The following is a 27,791-nucleotide window of genomic DNA, read 5'->3' on the forward strand; positions in this document are numbered from 1 at the left end:
TTCGCCGAGCTTTGTTTCTTAACACGAGCCACCTGGATCCCATCACTAGAGTCCGATTTCACTGGCCTCTAGTGCAGCCTGGGAACCACGTGTTTTAAAAACTCCTCCGGTAAGTCTAATGAGCAGGTACGACTGAGAAACTCTGCATTCGAGTATTTCCAGAATATTTTGTATTCTATTTGGAGCAACCATTAAAATTGGTCTGAGGAGTTCATGCTAGCTGGGCCTGCAAATATATAGGGAAGGAGGGACAGAAAAGATAAACAGTAGAAAAAGAAATGTCACCGGGCCCCAACCTGAAATCTGATGGAGACAAAACACACAAAGAACAAAAGGTGAAGCTGGATGAGTACAGTTCTTGAGTCCCGAAAAAAATGTTACAGGAGACCTAGCAGAAGTTTAGTGAAAAACAATAAGGTCTTTAGGCAACTCAACTTCTGCTCAATGCACAGGAGGATGTATTTGGGGGTGGTTGGCACCCTGCCACCTCCCCACAGGCCCTCAGGGCTCAGGTGCTCTCCTCAGATGCCCCAGGGCTGGGATTTCCACACAGGCCTAGAGGCACAGGGCAGCAGCCCTGTTTGCCAGAGCCCAGAGGAAGGTGAGCAAGGTGATGTAAGGAAGAGGCCTCCCACTAAACAGCCCCAGCTTCCTGATGCCTGGGAGCATGCCTTCTCTCTTCTCTCTCCTCAGGGCCAGAAACTTCAGGTTTCCCCCAAGCTCCTTTCTTCATACAAGTTGGGAAGGCTGTGCTCCAAACACCTGGCAATGGGTTGAAAAGTGATCACCCCTTAGTGTTACCTACCTTTCCTCACTTACTGAGGGAAAGGGCTCTGCTCTTAGTTAAGGGAATATGAGGTCCTGCAAAAGGTGTAAGAAGGTTGGAGCAGAGGTGAACGGAAGAACTTCTCTATGTCCCTAATATCATACAGAAATGAGGGAACAAGGGACAGAACACTTACTGCTTAACATGAATGAATTAGGAGGATGTCAGTGATCACAACATGAAGTATCAAGGGAAAATGCTGATACTGATAGCCTTCTAGGATCTATAATCAATCTCACGACAAGCAAAACCTCAAGAGTTTCTAGGCTAGATAAGGTGTTAACAAATATGCATTTTTTTCTGTAATTATATATTTTGCTGTGAATTCTTTATCATGGTATATAATTTCCATGACACAATAATTATGTATATCATCAAACACATTTCACCTTTGAGTCATTTGGTTAAAAATAACTCTATTCAGGGGCATTTAACTGCTACAGCTCCTTGAACCAACACCCTGGTGGTTTGGCTACAGGTTCATAAATCGTAGGGAACACTGTTCCCGGTAGCTTCCGCCTGCTAAGGGCTTTGTCTTCCGCCTCTCCTTTTCTTTGTCAAAATATATCTGTCAGGGCAAGACTTCTGAGTATGATAAAATAAATAAGTCATCAAAAAGTTTCCCCCAGGAACAACTATAACATGGGATAAAATTGTCAAAAAGCCATTTCAGGGCTTTGGAAACTAAGCAAAGGCAAACAACAACTAAGAAGTATTTACTTAAAAAAAATTGACAAATTTTGGATACAACGAATGGAACTCGGTAGCCTTCTTGCCTGGGGCTGCTCCTACCATTCCTCCAGCTCTGACAGCTTCGTTGTTTTACCAGAGCAGGGCTGACCGGAAAACCAGAGTTTTCCTGCTAGAGAGGTTCACTTGTGCCTACTGGCACTGTTTGTAAATGTAGCAAGATGGGTAAAGAATAAGTGGAGAACCCCCTTCAGTTCTTTTAGCCTGAGAATGCAGCCACAGTTGGGGTGAGTAGCAGACTAGCCAGACACTTAAATGAGAGCATGATAGAGGGCCTAGATAAGTCCCCCAGCTGAGTGGGATGCTGCGTACACACACAGGGGAGACCCAAGAGGGCCCTTACAAACTAAAATACAGGGCTGACTTAAACGCTGCCTGACTTCGAACATGCTTCCTTCGAACAGATACACAGATGCATCAGCAGAGGGCGGAAGCTCTGCATAAGGTATTTGAGCACAACCTCTGACTAATCATTGGTTGACCACTCTGCAACACCTAGGAAGCCAGGCTAATAAAATGAAACTAAGAATAAAAAAGAGAAGAAGAGAAAAACTGCCTGACATCATGCTGATTAACTCCAGGCCAGTTACTAAAACAACAAAGCAGCAAAAACAAAAACAAACAAAAGCAACAACTTCCAGGGGGGAAAAACCATCAGAACCTAGGGTTTTACTATATTTTCTAAAATTACTGGTTTTCAACAAAATAGTATGAGATAGGCAAAGAAATAAGATGGTATGACCTATATTCAGGAAATATATCAGTTAACAGAAATCGTCTCTGAGGGGGTCCTGATGTTGGATTTAGCACATGAAGAAATTATCCAAAATAAAGCAAAAGAAAAAATGAAGAAGAAACTAAAGAGAGCACTACTGACCTATGGGACAGTATCACGCAATCAAACATGTACATAAGGAGAGTCTCCAAAGAAGAAGACTGGAGCAAGAAAAAAATACCTGAAGGAAAAATGGCCGTATATTATGGGCATATAGTACCAAATTCTGAAAAACAACGAGAAAGAGAATATCCTTAGAACAGTATATTGAGGTACAATAAGAAAAACGATGACTGACTTTTCAAAGAAAACAATGTAATTCTGCTTCAAAAAAAAGGTCTTATCAACTTAGAATTACATAGATCCAGTAATATTATCCTTCCAAAAAAAGATGAAATAAAGACATTTTCATATAAACGAAAGCTAAGAGAATCCACTGCCAGGAGAGCTATACTTGTGAGAAATGCTAAACCAAGTTCTTCAGGACCAAGTAAACTGATACCAGTTTGAAAATGGGTAATTTGGTTCTACAGAAAGGTCTGGAAAGTACCTGAAATGGTAAATGAATGGTAAATATAAAATACTGGTTTTTTTCCTAATTTTTTTGAAAGACATTTGTTTAAAGTAAAATTAAAAACACTGTCTTGGGGCACCCAGGTGGCTCAGTCAGTTAAGCATCTGCTTTTGACTCAGGTCAAGATCCCAGGGTCCTGGGATGGAGCCCAGGTTGGGCTCCCCTGCTCAGTGGGGAGTCTGCTTTTCCCTCTCCCTCTGCCCCTGCTCATGCTCATGCTCTCTTTCCCTCTCAAATAAATAAATAGAATATTTTCAAAAACTAACTAAATAAATAAAAAATAAAAATAAAAACATTGTCTTTTGGCATCTGTAACATGTTACACCAAATTAGATGACAGCAACTGAAAAAAGGGACAGGGAAGGCAAATGAAATTAAACTGGTATAACCATCTTACATTATACATACAGAGGTATTGTATTAATTCAAGATATACTATAGTCAGTTTGGTATGTACATCATAGTCCCTAGAGCAACTACTGCAGAATAAAGCAAAAAAGATGAAGATAAAGGGCCAAGAGAAGACACAAAGTATATGATTTCAGGCTATATAAAAAATTCCTATAATTGAGTAATTAAAAAAAAAGTAACCCAATAAATATGGGCAAAAACTTGAACAGACATTTCACAAAAAAAGGTATAAAAATGCTAAAAATGCTCAACATCATTAGTCATCAAGGAAATGCAAAGTAAAACCACAATGAGATATGCTACACGCCCACTAGAATAGTTAAAATTAGAAAGCCTAAAATGCCAAATATTAGTTACAGTCCTGAATTCTTCTCCTTGTGTTCACCCAAAAGAAATGAAAACATATGTCCACAATGTACATTGTACAAGAATGTTCATTGCACCTTTATCCATAAGAGTCCAAAACTAAAAACAACATGATATCCACCAATAGGAAAATAGATAAATAAACTGTAGTATATTTATACAACAGAATGACTGAACAAAGGAATAAACTACTGACACATGTAAGAACAGGGATGAATCTTGAAGACAATGTGTTGAGGGAGTCAGGGGAAGCCAGACACAAAAGAATCCATACTATACGATTCCATTTATATGAATTTCAAGAACAAGCAAATAGGCAAAGTTAATTTGGGGGATAAATCGAAACAGAGGATGACTTTCTGGAGGTTGGGGATTGACTGGGAAGGAGCATAAGAGAATTCTCTAGAGTGATGGAAATGTTCTGTATCTTAACTCAGTGTATAAATTTTCAAAATTTAAGATTTGTACATTTTACTATAATTACACTTACCTGATGTAATCACATACACCTCAATAAAAATACCAAACAAAAAATTTTAAAGGATATTATTCGTTTCTTGCTCTATTTCAGTGACAGTGATTTCCCCTCAAAGCTACTAAAGAAGGAAGGCACAGAGATGATACCACAGTTCTTCTCAGCAGCCAGCCTTGGATATGCTTTTCATCTCTAAGCTGTGGTCATCCCCAAATTCTGAAATACAGGGACCTTTCCAACCAGAAAAGAATGACTACATTTATGATCAATCCACCAAAAGCTAACATGTTAGCAGGTGTCTGCTTGAACATAAAGAACAAAGTAAGACTCCATACTCTGCTAATCTACCTGCCTGGTTGATAACACAATTTTAGTATAAGACATAGGACTTGGAGGTCATGAATCTGAAACCCCCAAATTTCAAATCAACAGACTAAATATTCTTAATAAGAAATAAGAATCAAGTTTGTGGGTAACACCCATGGAACACAGAAGAGGTTTTGCCCACCATTCGCCTCCCAAGCTTAGCTAAAAACTGTTGTAAACCTCTTATGTCTAGTCAGGTATGGAAATAGGAGAATGAGTGCATGGGTGCTTCGTTGTAACTTAAATGGATTTGAAAACCGCAAGTATTCATATAATTAAGAAACCAATCAATTACCCGAATTAACTTGAAGTGCTGTTAAAGAACTGAGCCAACCTTCGATTGCTGATTCTCTAAGGACTCAGAAACCAGGACAGAAGCAACAGCAAGAAGGTAGTCACATTGATGGTGAAATAGTCATAATTCCTACAGTTTTCAGAGCAAATTCAAGGCTCTGGGTAAGATATTGACAAAAACGAGTGCAGGAAATCTGAGTGCATGAGAGCATCTACTTACATCCTTCTATTGCTAAAACCAGTCTCTAATCCAGGCATATTTCTCAGCACTCATCTTTAAAAAGGAATGTTAGAGAGTTTTGGTGTACTGGACAAAAAACATTTCACTTTAAAATGAAAGAATTATCAATGACGGGGGTGAGGAAAATCAAGCACAATTAAGAATATGGTCTAAAAGTCTGATGTATCTAAGTTCAAATTCTAGCTCTGTCCTCTAACTATGTGACCCCGTGCAAGTGACTCAGCCTCTGATTCCCTGATTTGCAAAATGGGAATGGCAATAATTTCATAAGGACACTGCAAATATTATACTTGCTGATACATATATATTGCTGAAACAACTTTCTAGGTCCAAGATGGAGCTGCTGCTTCACAGGGTGCCACCTTAGCAAACGAAAACTTAGGGAACTTTTGTGTCCCTATAAATACTCTGCTTGATCAGAAATTTAGAATGTCCAGCCAGCCAATCCCCAAACATGAAGCCATTTCTGGGGCCTTCTCAACCAATCAGACATTCTCTATTTGTCTGTTCTTTGTTCTTTATTCTCTATCCTAAAAAAGCTTCCTGCCTTTCACCCCATTAAGCAGGTCTCTGAAAGGAGACCATCTGCTTCATGAAGCATTAAAATTTATTTGTATCACCTAAACTGTCTTCTTTAACCCTTTTTTTTAACAGTTTTTGGTGACAAGGAATGAGATCCAAAGCTGACTAATAGCCTACAGGAGGAGGTGCACAGGTAAGATGCCCACTGAACCTTCGGACTTCACTGTTCCTCTTGTCCTTACCAAGAGCCATGGGTAAGGCACTCTTGGATTTGAGCTCCACTCCCTTTCATGTAGCTCTCTGATCCGAACAAATTTTATTTATAATATATGTACACACACACACATAGAGTGTGTGTGTTCCCAGAAAGTCCTGAAGTCCCAAAATAATGCCAGGGTTTGTTAAATTTCCCAGACAGGTTCTGGGATTGCATAAAGGTCCCGGGATAATCATACTGGGAGTCCACAATGGGTGGCAGCCATTAGGGGACCCACAAAACCTCATGGTAAATCCACAGCATAAACCACTGGAGGACTTGGGGGAATAAATTAGGACATGAAATTCAGACTGTTTTGCCCAACAAAATCAAAATCCAAGTAGGTACAAGTCAGACTATTAAAAGCCATCAGGGCATCTGCCACTGTAAAGAAATCTTCTTGTGAAAGAAATATTATCGATCTACTGCCTATGGGCATCTCAGAAGCCGAAGCCATAAAACCGATGGGCACAGGTCATACACTTGAGAGCTGTTAGAGCACTCCTGCCACCTAATTCTAAGATACCTGTGTTAGGATAAGTTGGTGATAGAATGGGTTAGAATGACACTAGGTCACCTGCCAAACTCCAGAAAATTTCCATGCATCGAGGTATACTGTAAAACACCACAAAATCCCCAACTCAGTGGCACATTCCTCTTACTTATTAATTTGATTCCACGCGACCCCAGGCTTAACTAAAGAAATGGGGTCTTCAAGTTTCAAAGACTTGAGTACTCCGCCTTCCAGCACACCTGCTTATTTTATGTCTAAGAACTGTGGCCCCAGTCTACGGCCATACCACCCTGAACGTGCCCGATCTCATCTGATCTCGGAAAAACTGTGGCCCCAGAAGCTTTAGCTAGTTAAAAAAAAAAAAAGGCAAAATCTTACTAAGACAACCTAGGATTTACAATGGCCATTAAGAGGAGCATTCCAATTAGACAAAGCATTCACCTAAGAAGTACACTTCAAAGTAAGGGTTCTCAAAGCAAACAAACAGAATGGGATACCTATTTTAATTGGAAAGCAGAAGACTCCAAATGGCTTGAAGATTCCAAAATACCTTCACTGGAAGAATCATTGCAAAACACTGATGAAAAATTAAAGACACAAGGGGTTACCAAAACAAACAACTCTGTAAGACTGACAATGACTCCTACTACTGCCCCCTATCCTCCTTTACTTGAGTATTCATGCTACTAACCCTCTATTTGAATTGCCTTTCCACTCTAAAGAGACCACAAGACTATAAACAAAAATCCACCAAATTAGTGGCTTTACAACTGCAACAGCTCCAAGCCCGGAAACCTAAAAGACCTGGGCCTCCCCCCTTGCACCCTCCTATGGCTCAATCATCAAAACACTTGCTTAGTATAATGTGCTCATGAAGACCCACATTTTTAATGAAACCTCTTGGTCAAGAAGAATGATCAAGAAGATAATCAAAAGTGGGGACTGCTGAAATGACTTCCTAGGCCCAAGATGGAGCTGCTCCCGCCTGGAGTGCCACATTAGCAAACCAAAACTTACTATCCTATCCCTCTAAATGTTCTGCTTGACCAGAAACGCAGTGTATCCAGATAGCCAATCTCCAAACACCAAGCCAACTCTGAGCCTTCTCACCTCAAAATTGCCTACATGGCCCCAGCCAATGAGATATTTTCTATGTGTCTCTTCCTTGTTCTTTTTCTTTATCCCATAAAAGCTTCCTGCTTTTCCACACCCTTCTGCTGTTCTCCAAAAGGAGACCGTCCACTTCATGAAGTGTCAAAGTATGTTTGTATCACTTGCATCGTCTTCTCTAATCATTTTTTAACAACATATAAGGTGCTCAGCATAGCTACTGAAGGATAATAATTTTTCAGTAAATGCTATTATTAGTGTCCTTCCACAATTCTCAGAAACAACAACAAAAAAGGTAATTCAGGGATAGCATTTTATCAATGTTCAGTTTTTATCCCGAAGAATTTTCTTAAGACATTATGCTTTTGATATCACATACATGGAGTCATCATAGGTTTAGCTGAGAAAATGACTCTTAGGCTATGTAACAACAGTAAACATCCCTTTTATATTTTATAATTATCATTTTATAGCTATTAATGAGGGAGCACCTTCTGACTTCTTGAGAAATCTGTTGGTCAAAATGTCCCCCATGAAGGAACTGGTAAAGACCAGAGGGAAGTGACACATACGGCTGCTGTACCTGATGGATCAGTTCGCATCTCATCTACATGGGTTGATGGGACATGAAGGTAGTTGCAGTCTCTTTCCTAGCAAGGGAAGTTCTAAGAATTCATTATAAAAAGGTTTTGTTTTATTCCCTGGAATATGAGGGAATAACTATGGCAGAGATCCAGGGGCTTTTTACGCTGTCAAGTCCTGACATAGTTCAATGTTTCAAAAGAATCTGTGGTAGGTTGGGTTCCCCAGGGAATGGACTCTGAGCCTGTGAAACTGCATTCAAGAGTTGTCTTTGGGGACTGCTTTTAGGAAGAGACCAAGACAGAGGCTATGATTCACGCACAGCAGAAGCCCTCGCTAATTCTATGGGGAGCTCTGGCGCAGGAATGCCGTCTGGAGTCTTCCTGCCTTGGAGCACCTGGACCAGCCATTGGATGTGGGCTGGTCGCTGGCGAGGGTGCGTGGCCTTGGGAAGGCAGCACTGGTGGCCAGGGGCAACTCCTGGAGAAGAATCAACACTTCCAGCCTCTGAAATAATGAGTACCTCAGCACTGAAGTGGGATCCAATTGGAGGACCACCGCCTCCACTCCACAGCCTCAGAGATCATGAATCTACCTGTCCCTGAGACTGACAAATGACCGCACGGCCACAGATGGCGACTTACGTAAATACCAAATTAAACTGAAGTATCTTTTGTTGCTGTTCTTGTTGCGGCCACTTTTAACTTATGTTTGACTCTCTGGAAGACTGGAACTTCCACTCCCTGAACTAAACTAAGTCTACCTTTCTACCTAGATCCTTGGTGATGTTTAGAATGGACTAGAGGGCAACCCCACATCTGAGGAAGAATGCATTTCCATATCCACAGAGGTCCCCACACTGCTACTTTTGGCTTGATATGGCCTGGTTTAGGAGAAGACTTTCTAAAGTAGAGAAACTATGATCTCAGAGTTTGGATTTTAAATTAAAGCTCTGTTTGTTGATACAGCTGAGAGTGATTTGTGTCTATGTGTGTAGGGAGGGGTGAGCAGAATTTACTGCCACCATGGGCAAAATACACTGGTTTCTGCTCCTGAACTGAAATTTAACAAATACATCTTTACATATTACCGAAGCCACAAGCTGATGTGTGGCCTGTGGAATGAAGCCTGTGAAGGTGGTTAACTAGATTCTGAGGCAGAGAGAGATGAGAACAGCCTGTCCATCTCTGGTATGTAAGGGTGGTGCCCAAGCAGGCAGGCAGATGGTTGTTCTGTCCCAGAAAACAGCTGCTTTGGAATTTCTGTGGTTAGATTTTTGGGGGAGAGCTGATAAAGTGGGGAAGACATAAAGGATTAAGTAAAGGGAAAAAGAAAGAAGAGGAGGATTATTGAGAGAGAGAGAGAAATAATAAAGGAAAGAATATTTTCCCCTTTCTTTGGTCGATAACCAGATAAATTTTAACTCAAATAAACAAAGAGGGGGGTAGCATAGAATGATTACATCCCCATCACCATACCCTCTGCCCCATTTGCAAGCTGAGTTTGACGATGTGATGATGATGATGATGGTGATGGAAGTGGAAGAAGATGAAGAGAAGGAAGAACAGGAGGTAAAAGAGGAGAAGAAGGAGAAGATTCAAAACCAAAACCAGAGCTGAAACAGGAAACAGAGGATGTTTGCCTCATGAGTCCATGAGCCTGCCTCAAGATCTTGCCTATTGGAAAAGTTCTTTTGAAAATTTGCAAATCTCTGCTCAAAAGCTTTGAAGAAATGAAGACTCAAGTCAAGGCATCTGGTTTGGTAGAAAGAGGATGGTGCCTGCAGTAAGAATATCTGTTTCAAGTCCCATCCTAGCCATTTATTAGTTGCTTAGTTTTGGATCCATGATTAATTAATCTCTCCACGCCTTTTCTATGAAATGGAGCACAAAGACTTGACATACAAATCAATCAACAAATATAAATAACAATGTTTGTACTCTATATGGTGCTACACAAATTTAATACCAGATGTTTTTAGAGATAATCCATTTTTGTGGTTAATTCTCTGAATCAATAAAAATACAGATGCCTTTTTTTTATTCACTTTGTTGCATACTACTTGAAAAAGCATTTTAAATTTCTTTCATCTCTTAGTCAGTGAGATAATACTTCCTCTCCTAGGCTCTAAGCAGTAGTGGACATTCATTCAAGCAAATAGAAAGATGGCTGGTATCCTTAAATTTTATATCAAGCAGGCATTTACTGAATTCAAGTTGTCCTTACATCGTATGTCGATAAAACTGAATCTCTTTCCAAAAGTATGTGTTCATTTAAAAAATATAACCATCTTAATGTTCTTAATGATGATCTATGGCAATGTAAGATACCATTGCCATCAGCCTAAACTGCTTTTGAATCACCAAAGATTCATTAGGGACAGCTTTGTCATTGTGACAAACATATCTGGATTATTTCAACTCTTTCAGAACTGGTCCATCAGTAGATATGGGAGCTTCAGTTAATGCAAAGATCCCGTCCCTTACTACATGAGATAGTTAAGATCTTCCTGTAGCCACTGGCCTCTAGAGAAAAACAGAACCCAGAGAGGTAGACATGTATACATTTTCACTTCCCTTTCAGCTGAACTTTTCCTTCTCAGCTTTTGGGCATCACCTGGGGCAGGTTAAGTGTCACTTCTTTGCATTCGCATGTGTGACCATAATCCTCCATCTTGCTTCTTTGCTTCAGCATTCCATATTTCTCAAAGACCCAGAATTCACTACTCACATGTGACTTAGTTAAGTGGTTAATCGAAAAACTTCTCAAACTTTTCAATCCTCCTTCTCTTCCCCCTGGTTCATCTGCTATTCTTAGAAGGCCTTTAGGAAGGATATTGTGCTCCACAAAGGTAACAGCCAGATCGTGAATACAAAAAAAAAAAAAAAAAAAAGGCAAAAATATTGCTCACATGGATCCATGTAAAAGAAGAATGACATCTGGATGCTATAAAGGAGATTTCTCATTTGCTGGTAAAATGTCTCCTGGTTTTTCTATTACAGAACCAAAAAGTAAGAGATGCTGTTAAAACCCACCCATACTCCAGAGTAACTCTGTCTAATCTAGGTCTATGCTTAACCTGCTTGAAGTGAAATATTAACAAGCACAAAAGGTTGTATCCCCAGTGCTGAAAATTCAGAGCAGTGATAAGTCATGGTCACTATTAATCACAAAAGGGTGTTTCTTTCCATATGGAACAAATTCTAAGAAATTTTTTTTTTAATTTTTAAGCCTCGTGAATTATACTGAGAATAAAAGAAAAGGAATCTACTAAGATTCCAAGTAATCTGAAAAATCCATTTATGTGACAGCATAAAGGCTGATCAAAGCTTTTTCCCCCTCCAAGGCCCTATTCATTTTTGGTCAATGCCCACATCTTGAGATGTGTGAGGACTCCAAGGTGTCATCCTGAGACAGTGATCTGCACCTGATTTTGCACTTATGAAGCTGACCTGATGTACATAAGCATATTCTGCTGCTGGGTAAGGTCTGATGTGAGCACACATGGAGTTATTCTACTTGTAGTTCATGCCTGTGGGGAATGAGCATTCTACAGCAGGAAGTCCGTGAATGCTTCTGTGCTGGTGTCTACACCAGCTGCTACAGCTGTTGCCTCAGTTTGAAAAGTCCCCCATCCTCCAATTCTCAACGTATTGAAATGTTTTAAGTTGCACTCAAATACCACCTCCTCTCTGGAGATCTCCCTTATTCCCCACAATTAGAATGAATTGTTCTTCCCTCTCTACACTCTCTGCAACATATTATCTGTCCTTCTGTTTTGCTCCTATCTATCCTTCCTTTTCTTATAGTTAGTTAATTCCATACCTATGTTTCCTTTTCTCCAGCAGAAATTCACAAATGCTTCTGAGTGTCCCAGATAAAATAGGACAGACAGAAGTAAAACTTGGTTTGCACCAAATTAGGTTGGCTCTGATATCTAAGTTATGTTTTGTTCGAGAAGACTAAAACAATACCAAAACTCTCGTCTAGCACCTCTCTTTTGATTTCACATCCAGAATTTTCCAGGGAAACACCTGTCATGTCTTCTGACCTCACTTGGTTTTCATGCTGTAATGGGGACATTGCAAAGATCAAAAATACAGGGGCGCCTGGGTGGCACAGCAGTTAAGCGTCTGCCTTCGGCTCAGGGCGTGATCCCCGCGTTATGGGATCGAGCCCCACATCAGGCTCCTCTGCTGGGAGCCTGCTTCTTCCTCTCCCACTCCCCCTGCTTGTGTTCCCTCTCTCACTGGCTGTCTCTATCTCTGTTGAATAAATAAATAAAACCTTTAAAAAAAAATCAAAAATACAAAGACCCGACTTTGATAGTTGCCCATAGCTCAGGAAATCAAACAGGGATTCTGTTATATACACTTCAGAAAACCAAAAGCAAGGCTCCAACTGAAAGGCCAACAATTTAGAGATGCTTGCTTTATTCTAGTCCTCTGGCTATGACAGAGAAAAGCTTCCTACCCCTACATTTTCCATAACGAATTCCTCCTACAAGTATGGAACAGACTGTTGCCCCAAAATCAACTCTTCAAAAATCACACTCCAATCCAACTACAAGAAACAGCACCCGGAAGATAAACACACCACAAACAATACTTGAGTGCTGTGTCATATCACAAACACCAAAAATGTAGGGCTACGCAAAACCTAGAGTGGAAAAAGGAGCAAAGTCCACCCTGCCACCACCTCCTCCTCACTCAGATCCCCAGGATTCTTACTTTCCTAGAATTTTTCTCAAATAATTTGTTTGCATTCCTAAAAGGGAAAATTAGAACAAAATTTTACATGAAATAGGTTCATGACGCATGTTATCCTCATCTGTGTGCTCTCTGGCCTTATAATTATCATCCTAATGGTGAAGGGTGAGTCTAAAATATAGTATCAGACCAGAACACAAAATCCTAGATGCATCCTCCCTAGAGACAAAATACATTATTTTTCTTAATAATTGTTTTCGGAACAAAAACAATCTTTACACGGTTTTAATTCAACTCTTCACCTTCAATGAGCCTATCCTCAAAGTAAAAGTGACCAGATGGCTAATTTGGCAGTGGTGAGGCAATTTTAAGACTATTACCAGGTAAAAAAACAGGACTCTATTTCCCAATCCTGCCCACCCCCTCCAATTTTCTAGGATAATGGAGGAGAGAAAAGCAAGGAATGAGTCAGTTCTTGAGACCATTCAGGAAAAGCCCTGATATCAGGCACTGTTTTGAACTTCTCAAGTACCTTTAACAGGTGGCCCTGGACAAGGACCTGTGGAGAAGTCACAAGAGACATGGGATCCCTTTTACCTGCCAGCACAGGCTATTTTCTGAAGAAGAGAAGGCATATAACCAACGTAATACTGAGTCGCCTGTGTCCAGATGCAACAGTCCCTAGAAGAGGGTTCTTTAAGTATCCTGGGATTCTGAGGAGAGTTCTACCACAACAAAAGGTGATTGGGGTGCAGGAGATGCCAGCTGTAAGGTTCACAACCAGAGTGATTTGACTCACTTTCCTTCCTCTTATCTCCCTCCCATGTCCTCCTCCTTTTTAAGCATCTGCCAGGACACTGCTAGCACTGAAAATGCAGTACTGCTTTCTATAGCTTTTCCTGCAGGGAGAAATCGGTTATCCTCCAAACTAAGCTCATTTTCTTATCTTTTTCTGAAGTCCCGGAGAATACATAAAGAACATGTTCCACTTTGTTACCTGTCTGGGAGGTTTTCTTGTTAAAGCATTTGCAATTGTCAGAAGGACAAAGGTCCCTTCCCCCTTCAAAGGCCAGGGGATCAACAGTTGCACCTTTCATTCAGGCATATCAATCAGGAGTGAAGGACTTAGGGTAGAAAACACATAAAGTGGTGTTCTGAATATTCCTGTTAGAGGGCAATTCAGTGCCAGGGAAGAAGGAAATGAGGGGACCACAAAAACCTGAGGCTTCAGATGGCAAGAGGGATAGACTGAGGGAAGAAATCTTAAAATTACTTAAGAATGTATTTACAGCTTCGGGGATTTCTCGGTGGCTCCTGGTTAGGGTTTGGACTCTTGATTTTGGCTCAGATCATGATCTCAGGGTCATAAGATCAAGGCCCAGGTTGGAGTCTGCACACGCTTGAGATTCTCCCTCCCTCTCCCTCTGCCCCTCCCCCTCAAAATAAAATAAATAAGTCTTCTTTAAGAAATGTATTTACATCTTCCACTAAATAGAAGAAATTAATATTTGTTTTCTAAATAATAGTTGAAGATAAAAATCATTGTCCCAAAACTTAGTTCATAAAATAGACAGGGGAACCCATAGTACTCTGTGTGTGTCTGTGTGTGAAGGAAAGAGACAGAAAAGCAAAGACCAACATAGACAAGTGAAATAACTTATTTCAATGTCTAAGTGTTTTATGCAACCCCCATTCCCAAGTGCCCCTTAAACATTTATCTTACTGGATGAATCCGTGATTAATTAGAAGTAAGGTTAACAAGTAGATTATTTATAGTCAAAATCATTAATTACAGTGCAGCCACCTTCATTGCCCTCCTAACTACACACACAAGCACAGAGTTGAGAAAAGGCGAAGACAGGAAAGTGGCCAAGGAAGAAGCCCGGGAGGGCCTGAGTGGTCAGGCTCAGCTCATCCCCCACTCCCATCTTTGAGAGCAGAATGCTGCTTACCCTGAGACACCAGCACAGTTCCGCAACAGCCTTTGTCATCTCTAGTAGTCTTTACGATCTAAATAATATTATTCATGGTTCTGGAAAATTTGCCTCCTACTCAACGGTAATTTATCTCTCCACCAACTAAAGAAGGGATTTAAAAAACCATCACCTGTTCTGTCCTGTGATCAAATTCCTCTTCCTCCTCCTCCACCTTCTTTAATCAGCTTCAAATCCGCCGCTCTAGAGTGAAGCAGCGTAGGCGCGCAGGCTGGTGGGTGCGTGCATGCGTGCGTGCGTGCGTGCATGCGTGCGTGCGTGCGGGCGTGCCTGAGTGCGTGCGTGTGTGCGTGCATATGATATAAGCCCAGGTTAAATAGCCTTTGCAAAGTGGCCACACCACTGCTTAGGTATGCCGATGTCTAGGCAGCTTCTAAGGCAAATTGAGGGGTGCATATAGAACACGTGACATCTACGCCCTGTGGAGAATTAATTAGAAATATCTGATACAACCTCAGAAAGTGTCTGAAGAGGATAAAGTCACTTCACAAATAAATTGCCTGAGTTAGGACTAAATACTGAAAAGTTGTCAGATCACCCAAAATTAACACATTAAATTCAACTGCAATTTTAATCAAAATACCAATGGGACATTTATTTTTTTAATATTGGACATAATTTTTAATATTTTAATTTAAATAATAATAATTTTAATATTTTAATATTTAATGATTTTAATATTAAATTAAAATTAATTATTTTAATATTAAATTAAAATTTAATATTTTTAAATAATTTAATATTTTATTTGACAAGATTATTCTAAAATATACCTGGAAGAGTGAACTATCAAAGTATCCAAGAAAAAATTTTTAAATAATAAAGATGGAAATAGCAACAAGCAGAGAGAATTCATTCACGTTATTAAACCATATTATAAAACAACACAGTGTGGTAGAAGTCTAAGAATAAATAATTAGAACAAAATACGAAGTTCAGAAACAAACACAAGTGCATATAAAACATGGCATATGAAAGGGTCTCATGTCAAATCATCAGAAGAATAATGAATTATTTGGGTGCTAGGCTAAATATAAAGGAAGGCATTAACTTGTTCCCTCATAAAAGATACCAAGTTAAATTCCAGATGTACTCAAGAACTAAATATGAACAATAACACCAGTTTAAAAATCTGGTATAAAAAAATATCAACATTTTTCTGACCTTGGGGCATAGAACTTATGAATAAGTAAATATTTTAAGGATAACACCAATAACAGACAAGACCGATATATTTGACTACCTCAAAAGCAAATTTCTTAATGTCAAAACTGCCATCAACAAAATTAAAAACTTAATTAAAATTAAAACATAATTTAAAAATTAAAAATGGAGAATTCACTCATACACCACTAGTAATGTCAAAGGAATTCATGGCAGGGAAAGCGATTTTCTTCAATTATACAGCACTTAGAAATCAGCAATAAAAACAACAAAAATAAAGACCTAAAAATACGTTCAAAAAATATAATAAATAATAGACAATTCAGAAAAGAAAAACATGACTGAATAACAGATGAATTCTTACCTTTATTAATAATAGATTTAAATTTAAGTAACAAAATGCTGTATTTTGCCTACCACATTGGCAATTATTGAAACAAAGTGTGCCAATTAGTGTACAAGGAAATGGGAGCTTTAATCCACTGCTGGTAAAAGGAGTAAATATTTCCTACTTTCTAGGAGGATAAAATGACAAAATGTATCCAAAGCCTTAAATGTGTGCATACTCTTTCAATCATAAATTCCTCTAAGAAAATTACAGACCTTTTCTGAGATTCATGTTATTAGCATGATAATTAGCACGATAGCATGTTATTTATACTTCCAAAAATATAAAACAATAAAAAGATTAAAGAAAATATTATAAAACCACTTAAAATGAGGCCACAGAATAATAGTGATGAGAAAAAGATGTTCATAAATGGCTAACAGACACATGAAAAAATGTTCAAAATCATTAGCCATCAAGGAAATTCAAATCAAAACCACACTGAGATACCACCTTACGCCAGTTAGAATGGCAAAAATAGACAAGGCAAGAAACAACAATTGTTGGAGAGGATGTGGAGAAAGGGGATCCCTCCTACATTGTTGGTGGGAATGCAAGTTGGTACAGCCACTCTGGAAAACAGTGTGGAGGTCCCTTAAAAAGTTAAAAATTGAGCTACCCTATGATCCAGCCATTGCACTACTGGGTATTTACCCCAAAGATACAGACGTAGTGAAGAGAAGGGCCATATGCACCCCAATGTTCATAGCAGCAATGTCCACAATAGCTAAATCGTGGAAGGAGCCGAGATGCCCTTCAACAGATGACTGGATTAAGAAGTTGTGGTCCATATATACAATGGAATATTACTCAGCTATCAGAAAGAACGAATTCTCAACATTTGCTGCAACATGGACGGCACTGGAGGAGATAATGCTAAGTGAAATAAGTCAAGCAGAGAAAGACAACTATCATATGATTTCTCTCATCTATGGAACATAAGAACTAGAATGATCGGTAGGGGAAGAAAGGGATAAAGAAAGGGGGGGTAATCAGAAGGGGGAATGAAACATGAGAGACTATGGACTATGAGAAACAAACTGAGGACTTCAGAGGGGAGGAGGGTGGGGGAATGGGATAGACCGGTGATGGGTAGTAAGGAGGGCACGTATTGCATGGTGCACTGGGTGTTATACACAACTAATGAATCATCGAGCCTTACATCGGAAACCGGGGATGTACTGTATGGTGACTAACATAATATAATAAAAAATCATTTAAAAAAAAAAAAAAAGCTGTGGGTGACCACAAAAAAAAAAAAAAGAAAAAGAAAAAGATGTTCATAATATATAGCTAAGTGTAAAAGCATATTTTAAAATAATACAGTTTTGATTTTGTAAAATCACACATACACGCACACATGTGTATGCATATGCACACACAGACATGTGACTAACTGGAGGGCTATATCCCAAAATGCTACCAGTTTTCATAATCGAATGGTGGAGTTACAAGTAATTTTTGTTTTCTTTCCCAAGTTTTTATGTGTTTATAAAGGCCAAAGAATTTTATGTAGATTTAAGATGATTATTTTTTTTAATTGAAGAAAATGTTACTAAAATAGTAAAGACAAAGAGTAAGGTGATTAAAATGGAATGAAGTATTTTACCTATGTCTCTGAAGAGGTGTTCCTTTTCAAGACTGAAAAATATTCTTATAGTTTTTTTAACTACATCCTTCTTAAATTCAAGCACCAAGACGCAGTTGGTTAGAAATAGTTGCTGGCAATCTTTGATTTTAATTTAGTTGCTGGAAATACGCTCTTTAACACCCGGGAAAACAGACAACTGTGTATTAGTGGATTTACTTTGTCTTAGGTACTATGCCCAAATTGCTTCTCTTTAGCTCTTGGAAAGTTCCCGGTAGGAGCAGAGGGAGGTTTAGAATTTAACAATGTCAACAGTATTTTTAAAAATTCTCTGGTTTATCCTCCCCCAAGGAGATGAGGAGAAAAAAAACAAAAACGAAACCTTGGCAGCTCCAGGGCGTTTTCTATAACTAGAAGCATATAACTCTCCTGGAATGAAATGGATATTTAATCCATTTTCCTTTCCCGTGCTTTTAGTCTACTGTACCATCCAACTCTTAAAGCATTTCTACAGCTCGTTCTCAGCAATGGCACCAGACTTACTCTGGCCTGGAATGGCCTACGGGTTGGTGAAGGAAAGGCCCACAACTCCCAACCACTCCTCCACTTAGAAACAGATCAAGAAATATCCCCAGAGATCCCAGGATTCTTTGAGAGCCATGTGGTCTGGGGCAGGCCATCTAACATCCCCAGACTTCAATTCCTCATCTGAAAAATAGGGATAAGAATGCCAAGCTTATGGAGTTTCAATAAAGAATAAATTTACAAAAAGGACACAAATTCTTTGGGGGAAAATGTCATACAAATGTTCTGCCATTTCAGTGCTACACTGAAAAAGCCATTGGTTCCAGCAGAATGAGATTTGAGTCTTCACTGGGGTGAGGTGCTGCCAGCACTCTCAAGGGTCAGAGACTTGTGGGGTGACCTTTCTGCTTGACCATTGCAGCCCTGGATGGTGTTGACAAAGGGCATAGGAAAGAATGATTCTTACCAAAACCAAAATCTAATGTAAATTGAGAAGGAGAGCAATCCATACCTCTGGTCCAAGTCCTTTAAAATCCTCTCTTTCAGAGAAATCATTTATGGCAGAAAGGTTTAAGTCCATTATTTTATTCAAACCTATACCATGAGCAAAATGTCATACTTTTCCATCAGCCATCTCCTGGTAATTCTCCTCTTGCACTTGCCGTCTTGTTGTGTATAATACCTGAAATCCTGTCCTCCCTCTTACCCTCCATGCCCTCTTCGCTATTCACTTGCTCCACCATTTTTTGCTTCTGCAGAGCAAACTGCAAGCCTCATTAAAATGAGATGCTCATAAACTAACATTATCGGGGCGCCTGAGTGGCTCAGTCAGTTAAGTGTCAGCCTTCAGCTCAGGTTATGATCCCAGAGCCCTGGGATCAAGCCCTGCATCAGGCTCCCTGATCAGCAGGGAGTCTGCTTCTCCCTCTCCCTCTGCCCCTCACCCTGTTTGTGCTCTGTCTCTCTCTCTCTTAAGTAAATAAATAAAATCTTAAAAAAAAATAAAACAAATAAACTAACATAATCATCTCCACAGAAGTAAAAATAAGAAAACAACTAAGGGGGTGCTCTTGGAAGATGTTTTGGGAAGTTTTCAGTCTGGGGACTGCCTTTATCACTTCAGGAGGTTTTTAACAAATGTCTGATCAATTAATCTGAAATGCTAAATCTCTGTGATTATAATTGTTTGCTATTTATGTAATCAAAAGGAAAATCTTACAGGAACATGTTCACAGTGTTCCAAAGAGCTACCACCAAAAAATACAGCTGTTCTTGCTCCAAATGCTTTCCTTCACTAACATTTTTCCAAGGAAATGAGAAGAATCAAAATTCAACCATCTGCTTTTTTCAAATAAGTTTAAACCCAGCAACATTTATTAAACATTTATTAGACACACAGCATTGGCCTAGTCAATACGGTGGATGTATAAGGGATAGGACTCAAAACACAGGCTTTGCTGATTGGTTTTCGAAGCTGTTCCCATCCCTTACTAGCTGTATTAGTTTCCCAGGATTGCTATAACACATGACCACAAACTGTGTGGCTTAAAACAACATAAATTATTTTCTCACAGCTCTGAAGGCCAGAAATCAAGGTGGTGGCTGGGTTGGTTGCTTCTGGAGGCTGAGGGGAAATCCATTCCTAGCCTTTCTCCTAGCTTCTGGTGGTGGCCAGCAAATCTTTGATGTCACTTGTTCTGTGGATGTGTCACTCCAATCTCTGCCTCTATCTTCGTAGGGCCATCTCTGTGTGTGTCACAAATCTTCCTCTCCTTTCTTCCATGAGGAGACCTATCATTGGATTTAGGGCCCACCCTAAATCCAGGATAATCTGATCTCAAGATCCTTACTTTAATGACATCTGCAAAGACCCTATTTCTAAATAAGGTTACATTCACAAGTACTGGGGATTAGGACTTGGACATGTCTTCTGAGGACCACTATTCAACCTTCTATACCAGCTGTGTGACCTTGGACAAGTTATATAAACTTTAAGAGTAAATTCTCTTGTCATTAAGGTGAGAATACTCATAATAACACTGTAGAATTATAATCAAGATTACATACGGTAATGTTTATGAAGTGCTAGGTATATTGCTTGGTTCATAGTGGAAACTCAGTCATTATTAGTTGCCGAAGTTACAAGTAGGGCCATTATTTCACTATTAAGCACCCTGTGAGATTCAAAAGTGATGAGGCACAAATCCTTCTCCCAAGAGTCTTATATTCCAGGAAAGGATGGATCACATTGATTCCAGACCCGGCTCTGACTTCTGTAAGTCACAAAGTCCTCGATATTATTAAACACATGGTTGCCTCAGCCGTCTGAGATTACAGGGGATAGATGACAGATTGATCCCTTAGGTGTTGATACAAAGACTGGCCTTTTTCCTTCCCAAATCAGCATGGTCTCCTCTCCTATCTTCTAGAACCTCCCAAGGGAACAGCAAGTAACAAAGATGCTGTTCTGGGATTTCTGAGACAGTGCTCATTCTGAAGTGTTCTACACTGATGAACGAAGCATCACTTAAAACCCCTGGTCAGAAAGGCCACCTGTGTGACATCCTGCAGAGACAGCAGCAGGCAAACACTTTCCACGAATCTTCCCTCCTCACTGTGGTTTCTATCACTCTTCCATACTTGGGCACAAGAAAATGCATGAAGGTACAGTCAAAAAACTATATGCATAATTTATTCTTCCCATAATGTCAGCCACCACCAGTGGAGTCAGCATTGTCACAAAATGAGAAGGAATGTCAAAGGAATCAATTAGCAACAAATGGAATATTAATGAATAGAATATCCATCAAAGTAATGGGTTAGGCATACAGAAACACACACACACACACACACGCAAATGAGAAGAATGGAGTACAACAAAAAATTCTCACAATTCCATGGTTTTCAGTCACTTAAAAAAAAAAACCTGTAATTATTCTCAGTTGGATTTCCCTCTTAGTCTTCTAGTTTGTTCATTTATCTATGGGACACAAATACCTAACAGAAAAGTACAAGTTTCACGCAAATCATTTAATTAGATATACATCCCCAAATAACTGGTTGGTACAAGAGTCCCAAATTTTCATTCCATTTACTATGTAGTTTCATATATTTAGTTAAAATAGTCAAACAGATTTGTATATAGACATGATCTTTAACACACATATGTTAGTTCGTTTCGTTCCAAACCTTTGAGGATTAATTTAAATGAACCCTAGAGAAAAGGGTAACAACCTCAGCTTAACAAAAAAAGGAATTCAAACTGGGTGGAGAGAAAGGTTTTTGTTCATTTAATTCTTAAACAATAACAAAAGCATAATAAAACAACAATAACAAAAATATAAGAAGATTATGCTGACGCACTGTGAGTTTTTAAAAATTTTAAAGTAAAAGATCTTAGGAGGAAAAGAAAAGAAGTATTTTAATGCCTAAGATCCAAGGATGTGAAGAGAAGAGCATAAACCATTTCTTTGTTTGGATTTAGCTACACATTTTTTTGGGTGAAGTCTGCTCTATTTGGAGCTGACAGGGTGAATGAGAGGGCCTACTGGTCTGGTGGTTACATGATCCTATGCAAAATGCAGATGGCAAGAGAAATCATTCCCCATATGCCCTGACTTGGATCATCCCCTGTTCTCGCTACAGAAAGGGATTATTCTATCCAACTCTGTGGTCAGTGGTAAAACTATTTGTTGAACTATCCCAAAGTACAGAGCCTGGCCTATTGATGAATTGATGACTCAAGGGGTTAATTAAATGATTTGGTGTTTTCTTCCCAGGGAAAAAAATTTAATGCTCAATTCAGATGGTCCCATTATGGAAACTGAAATCTAAGATGGTAAGAGAGTGAGTGACTCCAATCCTGGAGTGACAGAATCATGAAATACAAGAGGAAATAATATTCTGGGGTCCAACTACACAGCCAGAAATGGACTTGTCACAACTTATATGTGTGAGGCCAAGCTTTGCCCTGGTGCTTAAGAAGAAAGAAAACCTTGGCTCTATGTTCCCTTTTGGAAAGTCACCCCAGCTCCACAGACATATTTGTCTACTCCTAAATCTTCTTGCAGAAAATAAAGCCGAAAAGGATCACTGCATTGATTTCTAATTCAATGCTATATGCATACCCAGGACCAACCAAAGTTATATGCAGCATTTAAAACATTCAAAAACCAACACTATGCCATTTAACATGCTTTTTCAAGGTGTCGGCCTTTTGGAAATCTTAGGGAATGTTATTATGAGAATCAAAATCAGAAATATATGTAGCATCCACCTTTTTTTACCAGACTCGGAAGATTCTCAGAATCTTTGAAGAGCAGTCGCAGAGAAGATACTGCAGTGGCACGCACAATGAAGTGGCTCTGCTCCCTTGTGGGGCTGGGGTCTGTGAGAAGGGCAGAAGATCATCGATGATCAAGTCACAGACTTTTTTCTATCTCTCTCATCACACTCAAACAACTTGCTAGGTTTGGAGCTCAGAGTACAAACGTCAAATACGTCCTCCATGAAATACTGCCATTGGGAGCACTCCATGCGTCCACTTGGAACTTTCAGAAGATCACAGGCTTGCCACGGCTCCCCTTATTATCCTGAAAAGTGTAACGTCTTAGTAGGTCCAAAGTCTAGGCCACTGTGTATCAGTCTATTTCTCATGCCCATTTGCACCAGAGTCCTTTGACCTTTCCCTCATTGCTTCCAAGAAGTGTAGAGTTACAGAAAATTATTCCTTTGGGAACTCTGGAAAATTAAGGGAAAAAATAATTAGAAGTTAAATGAACTTAGAGAATATCCTTAGAGAGGATGAAGGACATGAAATACTTCACTAACCAGGGATTTAAACCTCTCCAGGGATCAGTGAATCCCCACATGAAATCTAAATCCAAGGCTACTTGACAATTCCATTTTTTAAATGTGATGATAGTTTACACGTTTGTCCACACCAAACATACGCCTTTTCACTTCAAGGACTTTTTGGAAGAGAGGAGTGACAGAAAATGCAACATGGACAAGGAAAGAAAATTGCTTTGGACATTGCACTTTGGACATCCAAACCCAGGAGATGCCAGGCTCTGACACTCCATATTTCTTTCTTTGATCTGACTCTTCAAACACAATCCATGTCCTGGCAAATTTCCCTAGTGTCCCTGGTAAGCTTCAAAGCAAACCACTGGTTGGCCCCGGTACCTCTACATTGGCTTTCCCCCATTGTTTTTATGTATGAAAAGAAAGGAAAGAAGAAAAGAAAAGAAAACTCAGTGGGCATTTCACATGTGTTTTTCATATTGTCCCTTAATCATTCAGTTTGAAAGTAAATGGAAGAGGAATGAGTAGTTGAAGTACTTCGGTTGGGGTAAGAGCTTCAGACTCGTAGAAGCCAACGTGAATGTGTAGAGCATTTAATACACTTCTGGAACATGTGCAGGGCAGCTGTCTTATGTAGACCAGGTTCACAATAACCTTTCATTACATGTCACCACAGAATGAGAAACAGACATGTGGGTGTGAGTGGTGTGTGTGTGTGTGTGTGTGCACGCACGCGTGTGTGTGTAATTTGTAGGAAATCTAACTGATGTGGTTTAAATTGAAAACAATGACAGATAATTTGAACCTGTTTTAAAAATACGATTATGAACACTCCCCAGGGATATGCTGAGTAATTATTTAATTAATGACTCAGGAATGTTGTTTTTCTCTTATACGCTGAAAAACAGAAACTCAGTCAATTGTCTTCAAGGCAACATAAAACAACTACATGATTCAAATATCCAACCAAGCTGGAAAAGCTTGGCTTACCAGAAAGATGAGCCTTTCTGCATGCCTGCTCATGGTCCCATGGAACATCTCCACAACTCTTCTCTGCCTCAGTCTTGTTCTCCCTGTGGGCAAAGGCTCTCCACCCAAGAGCATATCTTGTGCTTTCATTCCTAGGTTCCAGCTGGTAGCCATTGAACTTGGTTACTTCTCCTGGTTCTCTCTTGCTGATCACGTGGCAAAGACAGTGCCCCATACACCCACCCTCTGTTTTAGAATGATCAGAACCTTTTTCTGACTGTGTTCTGTGGACATCTTCTATGAGAGTTAATTCTCCTTCTATGAGAAGAGAATTTCACAGTCTGATAAGTGTGGGAAATACCAAATTCAACAAGATTCCTTATTATAGGACTTCTCAAAACCTTTAATTTGCCGGAGTGTATTATGCATCCAGGAGGGATAAAGCAGGTTTGATCCAGTTGGATCTTCCCCTGGGATTCAGACAACACTTTTAAAACTCATAGAATTATCTTGTGTTTACTTTGCCTACCACTCAAAATATTTGAAAGTTTGAGTCAGCCCTCCATAAGGATAGGGCAGTGAATTTTATTCACCTCTATCAAGCAACCTTCAACCTCTACTTAAAGGACACTATGGAAAAAATGAGAGGAAAACAGTTCGCCTACTTTTGAGGAATCTGAAATATTAATACCCAACCTATTTCTGAAAATTTGCAATTCATTGCTGTTTTGTTCATGATGAGTTTTTTCAAAATTCTTTTTCTTTTTCTTTCTTTCATTTTTTATTCAACTGCTATCACTTGCTGTTATTAAAAAGTAAGAAAAATGTCTTCTGAAGGCTTCCCATTATCAGCTATGTCAAGAATGGTAGGGCATACCTAAGCAGTGTCACCAAAATAAAAAGGAAAGTTACAAATCTACTAAATACCTAGACTGTGAGTCAATCGGGATCTGAGTGCCTTGAGTTGAACCAAGCAGGGCTGGAAATGACTAAAATAAAGGACATCCAGGCTACTGATAGTAAATTATAGCTGGAAATGAAATTAAACTCTTAAATTTAAGGTTTTTAAAATTTGTTTTGGTGTGTGTGTGTGTGTGTGTGTGTGTGTGTGTGTGTGTTATTGTGTAAAGGGCAAAGGTTTGGAGGTAAGGTTTTCAATGGATAAAGATCCAAACAAGCTGGAAAATTTTAGTAAAATAAATGGTGAGTGGAAAGTGCATCCAGATGGAAAAATAGAAAATTAAAATTAAATTTAAAAACAACCTAAGGGATCCAAAGGTCTGCAAAAGGAATATTCTATGACTGGAGAACATGTTTAAGACATACGTAACTTCATCACTATGCAGATTGTACAATATTTCTTATGCAGCCCAATAAATGTGCCCAAAGATAGCATTGTAAGCTACACAGAAAATACCAAAGCCCAGACGTATTTCAATGCCAGTCCCTGGGCAGGCTGGCCTATGGCAAGATATTCTGGAATACCTGGTTGGCTGGCAGACTTTCCTTGACTGCATGCAGCATTTTGAGTCCAAACAAGCATTTATTTCAGCCTTTCTGACCCTTTCATATGGTAAAGAAGCAATCAAAGAATACTGGCTTTATTTTTTGAAGCATTGGTTTTGATAGACCTCAAAGGAAATGGGGGGGAGGGGGGTGGATGGGAGGAGGGAAGGGGAGTAATGTGTTTCACAGCTTCAAATGAAACCATTGGAAAAATGTCCAGAAAGCAATTCAAAGTGAAAATATTTGCTTTCTGGCTAAACAGCCAGTAGCTTTTTATTGCAAAATGGAAATAAACAGTGACGCTCATTTATACCAAAAAAGGACAATCTACAAATAACCCAAATCCCAAAATAAAGGTATTGCCCAACAGACTAGGACATGATTCACTAAGGACTTAACTTCAGTTTCCTCAATGGTTATAGCACATAGATTGGCGTGGGCTGGGGTTGTGATTAACAAAAAGTCTCAAATATTTGGAGTCTACACCCTAGAAGGCCATGGCCAGTATGTTCTGTGCCTTTCACTTTGTTTATTGGACACTCTCTCTCCGTTATGGTACTCTGGTACGCCAAAACCATGTCCAGGCCATATGCACTGACAATAACAGCAGAAAGGCACACTGAAATTACCTTAAAAGAGAGATGTTCCTATGAAACTATTCTATTTAATGGCCAATTGCTTACCAAAAAGAGAGAGTGAAAAATAAATACAAAGTTGATAAGGCTTACAATGAGGAGACAGGAGTTGACCAAGAGAAAGATAGGAATAATAACAGCATTCACCCATTCATTCATTTGCTAATGTGTTGAATACCTACTGCACTGGGCACTGCAGATATAAAAAGAAGTAAAAGGTGATTAGCTGGTGAGGAAGACAGGGGTCAACAGACAGATCACTGAAGATGCTCATGTGTAAACACTGGTATCTTACATTCAAATACTAATTTAAAGGTTTCAGAGCGTTTCGGCCACATTATCTCACTTGGTCCTCATAACATCCTTTAGATTAGAAATTGGGCAGGCAATACATGAAAATGCAAAGTCAGAAAGGTTGAGTTTCTTTCCAATCTTCTGCGAGTGAGATTTGAGCTCTGGTCTTTTGTGACACCCTCTGTCTATCTAGAAAACAAAAAGTAGGTAAGAAGTCTCTTCAGGTTTAAACAGTCCAACAATAGCTGTCTTCCTAGATCCCATTCTCTGTAAGTTCCCTCTTGTCCATAAAGCTAAGCCATGGTGAGTGGAACGATCCCAGGCTATCTTAACTATACATTAGACGAAAAACTTTCTCAGAGCAAGCATATCCCCGTGACCATTAGTCACAGTGACTAGAAGTAAAAACCCCACGAAGAATTTGGAAACCTAAATCTCAAACACTGCCTACCAATCCATCCGCTGAAGTCATATTTACTAAGATGCTGTTATGTTCCAGGTGCTCTTCCAGGCACAAGGGCTACGAGGCGATGCAGACAGTCAAGCTATTTCCACGAGGAGGAAACAATAAGACGACAAATGAGTGAGGTAATTGCAGTAACTGAAAGTGCTTTGAAAAACAATGTAATGAAGGGATATGATGAAAAGTGGGGAGGGGGAGGGCAGGATGTCAGATCAGATGTTGAGGGAAGGCCCTCACTGAGAAAGTGACATTTGAACTGAGATACGAAGCTTCCAGCATAGAATCTGGGGCAGAGCACTTTGGCCAGAAGAAGCAGCAAGGGCAGAGGCTTGGGGTGGGACTGAGCGTAAAGTACGGCCTGGCAAACAAGGGGTAGCTGGTTCAAGAGGAGGTTAGAGGTCAGCTCTGGTAGGGTCCTGACGACTGGGGTAAAAAGATGGGATTTTTTTTTTAATGCAGTGGGAGGGGCGCCTGGGTGGCTGAGTCATTAAGCGTGATCCCAGGGTCCTGCTCCGCTGGGAGCCTGCTTCTTCCTCTCCCACTCCCCCTGCTTGTGTTCCCTCTCTCGCTGGCTGTCTCTCTCTGTCAAATAAATAAATAAAATCTTTAAAAAAAAAATAAATGCAATGGGAATGCACTAGAGAATTTTAGTTAGGGGAATAAAGTCATCTGATTTCAGCAAGCTGAT

General features: G+C 39.6%; 2 long non-coding RNA genes across 5 annotated transcripts in view; one reads left to right on the forward strand and one right to left on the reverse strand.

The window, feature by feature from the left end:
- Nucleotides 1-27,500, forward strand: LOC103673476. Its single transcript, XR_571408.1, has 3 exons — nucleotides 1-109; nucleotides 5,733-5,793; nucleotides 27,140-27,500. It is a non-coding gene; the product is annotated as an uncharacterized LOC103673476 (long non-coding RNA).
- The window catches only part of LOC121100194, a 236,554-nt gene that overhangs the window by 185,110 nt on the left and 23,653 nt on the right, over nucleotides 1-27,791 (reverse strand). For 3 of the 4 annotated variants that reach the window (XR_005831922.1, XR_005831920.1, XR_005831923.1), the window contains exon 2: nucleotides 22,707-23,170. This is a non-coding gene — a long non-coding RNA (uncharacterized LOC121100194). Of the gene's footprint in view, nucleotides 1-21,095; nucleotides 23,171-27,791 lie in introns of those variants that run through there. The other variant, XR_005831921.1, reaches the window with a different exon arrangement.

This window comes from Ursus maritimus, unplaced genomic scaffold, assembly GCF_017311325.1.
Source record: "Ursus maritimus isolate PB19 unplaced genomic scaffold, ASM1731132v1 scaffold_35, whole genome shotgun sequence".
NCBI classification, from domain to species: Eukaryota; Metazoa; Chordata; class Mammalia; order Carnivora; family Ursidae; genus Ursus; species Ursus maritimus.